The 7,031-nt window shown below is 39.5% G+C and overlaps 1 pseudogene; it reads left to right on the forward strand.

Annotated features, from left to right (window-relative positions):
- The first annotated feature begins 581 nt into the window (after nucleotides 1-581).
- On the forward strand, nucleotides 582-1,939 carry LOC147003960 (tubulin alpha-1A chain-like; annotated as a pseudogene).
- The last annotated feature ends 5,092 nt before the right edge of the window (nucleotides 1,940-7,031 follow it).

Raw genomic sequence — 7,031 nt, forward strand, 5'->3', positions numbered from 1 at the left:
AAAATTATATATTCAGAATGATTTGCTACAGAGTATAATTAAATCAGTAAAATGTTCCAAGAGAGTGGATGTGTAGAGAATAGTTAAAATACATGAAATTGCTTATTTACTATAGCAAAAATTACAATACTTAAAATCCAGGACTTAATCAAATCATAGCCTGTAAATGAAAATGTGCTAACACAGCCAGCAAGGATGAAAATGATGAAGTATTAATTTTGTGTGGTTTGCTGACTTAATCTCAGCTACATAAGAGGAAATATTAATTGTTTAGACCTCAAAATACTGAGTCTAAAATAAAATTTAGCTAGTGGATATAATGATGGATTTCAAACTAAAATGTAATGCATAGGAACTATGTATTCAAAGCAGGTTCTCTTTTTTTTTTTTTTCTTTATTAGGTATTTTCTCTATTTACATTTCAAATGTTATCTCCTTTCCTACTTTCCCCTCTGAAAAATCCCCTATCCCCTCCTCCCTCCGACTGCTCCCCAACCCACACACTCCCATTCCTGGTCCTGGCATTCCCCTATACTGGCGCATAGAGCCTTCACTGCACTGGCAGTCGCGAAGCAGCAACCATGCGTGAGTGCATCTCCATCTACTCCATCTACCTTGGCCAAGCTGCTGTCCAGATCTGCAATGCCTGCTAGGAGATCTACTGCCTGGAACATAGCATTCAGCCCCATGGCCTGATGCCAAGTGACAAGACCTTTGTGGGAGGCAATGACTCCTTCAACACCTTCTTCAGTGAGACAAGAACTGATAAACATGTGCCAAGGGCAGTGCTCGTAGACCCACAGTTATAGACGAAGTTTGCACTGGCACCTACCGCCAGCTCTTCCACCCGAGCAGCTCATCACAGGCAAGGAAGATGCTGCAAATAACTATGCCCGTGGCTACTATACCATTGGCAAGGAGATCCTTCTTGCGAGTCTTGGACAGGATTCGCAAGCTGGCTGACCAGTGCACGGGTCTCCAGGGCTTCTTGGTTTTCCACATCTTTGGTGGTTGAACTGACTCTGGGTTCATGTCCCTGCTAAGGAGCAGCTCTCTTGATTACGGAAAGAAGTCCAAACTGGAATTCTCCAATTATCCACCGCCCCCCCCCTCCAGGTTTCAACTGCTGTGGTAGAGCCCTACAATTCCATACTCACCACCCACACACCCTGGAGCACTCTGATTGTGGCTTCATGGTAAACGATAAGCCAACTATATCTGTCGTAGAAACCTCGACATTCAGTGCCCAACCTACTCTAACCTAAACAGGTTGATAGGTCAGATTGTGTCTTCCATCACTGCTTTCCTCAGATTTGATGGGGCCCTGGATGTTGATCTGACAGAATTCCGAACCTACCTGGTACCCTTCGCTAGAATCTACTTCCATCTGGCCACTTGTGACACTTCCATCTCTGCTGAGAAAGCGTACCATGAGCAGCTTTCTGTAGCCGAAATCGCCAGTGCCTTCTTTGAACCAGCCAACCAGAAGTTGAAATGTGACCCTTGCCATGGTAAATACATGGCTTGCTACCTGTTGTACCATGGTGATGTGGTTCCCAAAGATGTCAATGCTTCCATTGCCACCATCAAGACCATGAGTACCATCCAGTTTGTGAACTGGTACCCCACAGGCTTCAAGGTTGGCATTTATTACCAGCCTCCCACTGTGGTATCTGGTGGTGACCTGGATAAGACCCAGAGAGCTGTGGGCATGCTGAGCAACACCACAGCCATTGCTGAGGCCTGGGCTCACCTAGATAGCAAGTTTGATCTGATGTATGCCAAGCATGTCTTTGTGCACTGGTATGTGGGTGAGGGCATGGAGGAGAGGGAGTTCTCTGAGTCCAGTGAGGACAGGGCTCCCCTCGAGAAGGATTATGAGGAGGTTGGTGTGGATTCTGTGGAAGGCAAGGGTGAGGAAGAAGGAGAGGAATGCTAAATTAAATGTCAAAAGGTTCTGCTTCCACAGGGATGTTTATTCTGTTCCAACATAGAAAGTTGTGTTTTGATCAGTTAATTTGTATGTGTCAATGTGTGCTTTCATACAGGACTGACTTATGGATGATTTTTCAGAGACCCAAGCTGTCCCCTTCACTGACAGGTTTTAAATAAAATACTCCCTCTCTTAAAAGAAAGAAAGAGAGAAATTATGTTTTCAAATAGAGTCTTTTATTTAGAATATAAAACAAAAAATGCAAAATAATAAAATCACATCAGTAACATTATAAATAGTTTGATCTGAACAAGAGAAAATGTACACGTGGGTAATTTCCTGAATAAGGCATAAAGAAGACACAAACAGATTTTTAAAAATTAAACATCATGACTTGCTATAGAAAGTCATTTTAAATCTATATAAGGTATGGCACAATTTAAAATATAGTATTAGCCTCCTGACAGTAAGTATTCAAGAGAAGTGGATACTTGAATGTTTTTCATGGAACTACAAAGTGATAACACTAAAAAGTACTTTTGCAAATGTTTCTACCACTAAAAGAAGAATTATAATACAAATCAAGTTTTTTTTAAAAACCTTGAGTACCATTACAGAGAAATGAAAACTCATTTTCACACCAAAACTAGTAAAAGAAAAAAAAATGTTTGATAAGTGTTCTTCCAGAAGTAGCTAGAACTCAGTAAGTGCTTAAATGTTCCTCATCTAGTAACTTGGGGAACTGGGGGTCTTCAATACCAGGGACTTCTACTTGTAGGCAAAGAAAAGCTAATTCTTCGTGCACACAGCTTGGAAATACAACAGAGTAAAATACACCCAAAGCAAATTGTACATATTGTGTGAAAATTTTCCTGTAGTGCTTGCTATGAGTTGGGGGAGGGGTAATAACACCACTGAGTTTTGTGGTAGCAGTTCAGGTGAATACATGATTATGGTTCTGAAAACACAGATAATTTGCATGACCAATATGCTTAGAGAAACTGCACATACACACACAACATCCACTGAGGCAAATAGATGCAAATGAGTTCATTAATAATATAAAAATTCTTCAATTTCCTCACTTGTTATAAAGGATAGCAACCAAATAGAAGGTTGTGTGCAAGGTGCACAAGTTACTGCCTATACATTTTTTGACAACTTGCTATGAGTGTACAGCTAATTGAATATAGAAAAATTTAAAGGTCTTTTGGAAACAGTGACTTGAGATGCAATCTCTCTCATAAAACAACAAGAGTTATGTCTCCCTCTACTGGAAGAAATTCAGGATGACTCTCAAGCACATTTTGAAGAATTCAGGAATGGGATGATTATAAAGCCGTTTGTGCTTATTAGAAGAATCATACTGACTTTTATCATGAACCGGTGTTGGATTTTGTCAAATGTTTTTCAGCACCTAATGAGATGATCATGTAGTTTTTATCTTTTAGTTTGTTTATATAGATGATTAAGTTGATGGATTTCCATATGTTGAACCATCACTGCATACCTCGGATGAAGCCTACTTGATTATGATAGAGGATCATTTTGATGTGTTCTTGGAGTCGGTTTGCGAGGATTTTATTGAGTATTTTTGCGTTGATATTCGTGAGGGAAATTGCCCTGAAGTTCTCTTTCTTTGTTTAGTGTTTGTGTGGTTTAGGTATCAGATTGTGGCTTCATAGAACAATTGGGTAGAGAACTTTCTGTTTCTATTTTGTAGAATGGTTTGAGGAGACCCGTAATTAGACCTTTGAAAGTCTGATAGAACTCTGCACTAAACACATCTGATCCTGGGCTTGCTTTGGTTGAAAGACTATTAATGACGGCTTCTATTCCTTTAGGGGATATGAGACTGTTTAGATCATTAGTCTGATCCTGATTTAACTTTGGTATCTTGTATCTGTCTCAAAAATTGTCCCTTTCATCCAGGTTTTCGAGTTTTGTTGAGTATAGGCTTTTGTAGTACCATCTGATGATTTTTTTGGATTTCTGCAGATTCTGTTCTTATGTCTCCAATTTCATATCTTTTTTATTGGGTATTTATTTCATTTACATTTCCAATGCTATCACAAAAGTCCCCCACACGCTCCCCCACCAACTCCCTACCCACCCACTACCACGTCTTGGCCCTGGCGTTCCCCTGTACAGAGGCATATAAAGTTTGCAGGACCAATGGGCCTCTCTTTCCATTGATGGCTGACAAGGCCATCTTCTGATTCATATGCAGCTAGAGACACAATCTCCGGCGGCTGGGAGCGGGAGGGGCGGGCGTGTTGGTTAGTTCATATTGTTGTTCCACCTATAGGATTGCAGATCCATTCAGCTCCTTGAGTCCACTTCTTGAGTTCTTTATATATATTGGATATTAGACCCCTATCTGATTTAAGATAGGTAAAGATCCTTTCCCAATCTGTTGGTGGCCTTTTTGTCTTTTTTTTTTTTTTTTTTTTTTTAGTTATTCCAAAAGCTTTATTCATAAGCAAACTCCTGGTGAGTGAGGATGGAGTGAATGGCATACAGTAAGCAGCTGTACATCTATTTGGTCTGGATCGTCTCTAAATGGTCCATCCTTTCATCACAGCTACGAACTTTGTCTCTGTAACTCCTTCCCTGGGTGTTTTGTTCCCAATTCTAAGAAGGTGCACAGTGTCCACACTTTGGTCTTCATTCTTCTTGAGTTTCATGCGTTTATCAAATTGTATCTTATATCTTGGGTATCCTAAGTTTTGGGCTAATATCCACTTATCAGTGAATATATATTGTGTGAGTTCTTTTGTGATTGTGTTACTTCACTCAAGATGATGCCCTCCAGGTCCATCCATTTGGCTAGGATTTTCATAAATTCATTCTTTTTAATAGCTGAGTAGTACTCCATTGTTTAAATGTACCATAATTTCTGTATCCATTCCTCTGTTGAGGGACATCTGGGTTCTTTCCAGCTTCTGGCTATTATAAATAGGGCTGCTATGAACATAGTGGAGCATGTGTCCTTTTTACCGGTTGGGACATCTTCTGGATATATGCCCAGGAGAGGTATTGCTGGATCCTCCGGTAGTACTATGTGCAATTTTCTGAGGAACCGCCAGACTGATTTCCAGAGTGGTTGTACAAGCTTGCAATCCCACCAACAATGGAGGAGTGTTCCTCTTTCTCCACATCCTCGCCAACATCTGCTGTCCCCTGAATTTTTGATCTTAGCCATTCTGACTGGTGTGAGGTGGAATCTCAGGGTTGTTTTGATTTGCATTTCCCTGATGATTAAGGATGTTGAACATTTTTTCAGGTGCTTCTCTGCCATTCGGTATTCCTCATGTGAGAATTCTTTGTTCAGTTCTGAGCCCCATTTTTTAATGGGGTTATTTGACTTTCTGGAGTCTACCTTCTTGAGTTCTTTATATATATTGGATATTAGTCCCTTATCTGATTTAGGATAGGTGAAGATCCTTTCCCAATCTGTTGGTGGTTTTTTTGTCTTATTGATGGTGTCTTTAGCCTTGCAGAAGCTTTGTAGTTTCATGAGGAGAAAGTGGGCAGCCTTGTCTTGTCCCTGATTTTAGTGGGATTGCTTCCAGCTTCTCTCCATTTACTTTAATGTGGGCTACTGTTTTGCTGTAGATTGCTTTTATCATGTTTACGTATGGGCCTTGAATTCCTGATCTTTCCAAGACTTTTATCAAGAATGGGTGTTAGATTTTATTAAATGCCTTCTCCGCGTCTAAGGAGATGATCACGTGATTTTCTTCTTTAAGTTTGTTTATATACTGCATTACATTGAGGGAATATGGGACTGTTTAGATCGTTAACTTGATCCTGATTTAACTTTGTTTTCTGGTATCTGTCTAGAAATTTGTCCATTTCATCCAGGTTCTCCAGTTTTGTTGAGTATAGCCTTTTGTAGAAGGATCTGATGATGTTTTGGATTTCTTCAGGATCTGTTGTTATGTCTCCCTTTTCATTTCTGATTTTGTTAATTAGGATGCTGTCCCTGTGCCCTCTAGTGAGTCTAGTTAAGGGTTTATCTATCTTGTTGATTTTCTCAAAGAACCAACTCCTCATTTCTTTAATTCTTTGAATACTTCTTAGTTCCAGTTGGGTGATTTCGCCACTGAGTTTGATTATTTTCTGCCGTCTACTCCTCTTGGGTAAATTTTTTCAAGCTGCTAGAGTGTGCTCTCTCTAGTTTCTTTTTGGAGGCACTCAGAACTATGAGTTTCCCTCTTAGAAATGCTTTCATTGTATCCCATAAGTTTGGGTATGTTCTGGCTTCATTTTCATTAAACTCTAAAAAGTCTTTAATTTCTTTCTTTATTCCTTCCTTGAACAAGGTATCATTGAGAAGAGTGTTCTTCCGTTTCCACGTGAATGTTGGCTTTCCATTATTTATGTTGTTATTGAAGATCAGCCTTGGTGCATGATGGTCTGATAGGAAGCATAGGACAATTTCAATATTTTTATATCTGTTGAGGCATGTTTTGTGACCAATTATGTGGTCAATTTTGGAAAAGGTCCAGTGAGGTGCTGAGAAGAAGGTGTGTCCCTTTGTTTTAGGATAAAATGTTCTGTAGATATCTGTTAAGTCCATTTGTTTCATAACTTCTGTTAGTATCACTGTGTCCCTGTTTAGATTCTGTTTCCACGATCTGTCCATTGATGAAAGTGGTGTGTTGAAGTTTCCCACTATTATTCTGTGAGGTGCAATGTGTGCTTTGAGCTTTACTAAAGTGTCTTTAATGAATGTGGCTGCCCTTGCATTTTAGCATAGATATTCAGAATTGAGAGTATCTCTTGGAGGATTTTACCTGTGATGAGTATGAAGTATCCCTCCTTGTCTTTTTTGATAACTTTGGGTTGGAAGTCGATTTTATTCAATATTAGAATGGCTACTCCAGCTTGTTTCTTCAGACTATTTGCTTGGGGAATTGAGTCCATTGATATTAAGAGATATTAAGGAAAAGTAATTGTTGCTTCCTTTTATTTTTGTTGTTAAAGTTGGCATTCTGTTCTTGTGGCTGTCTTCTTTTAGGTTTGTTGAGGGATTACTTTCTTGCTTTTTCTAGGGTGTGATTTCCGGCCTTGTATTGTTTTTTTCTATTAT

This window comes from Mus caroli, unplaced genomic scaffold, assembly GCF_978045245.1.
Source record: "Mus caroli unplaced genomic scaffold, Mus_caroli_1 scaffold_7, whole genome shotgun sequence".
NCBI classification, from domain to species: Eukaryota; Metazoa; Chordata; class Mammalia; order Rodentia; family Muridae; genus Mus; species Mus caroli.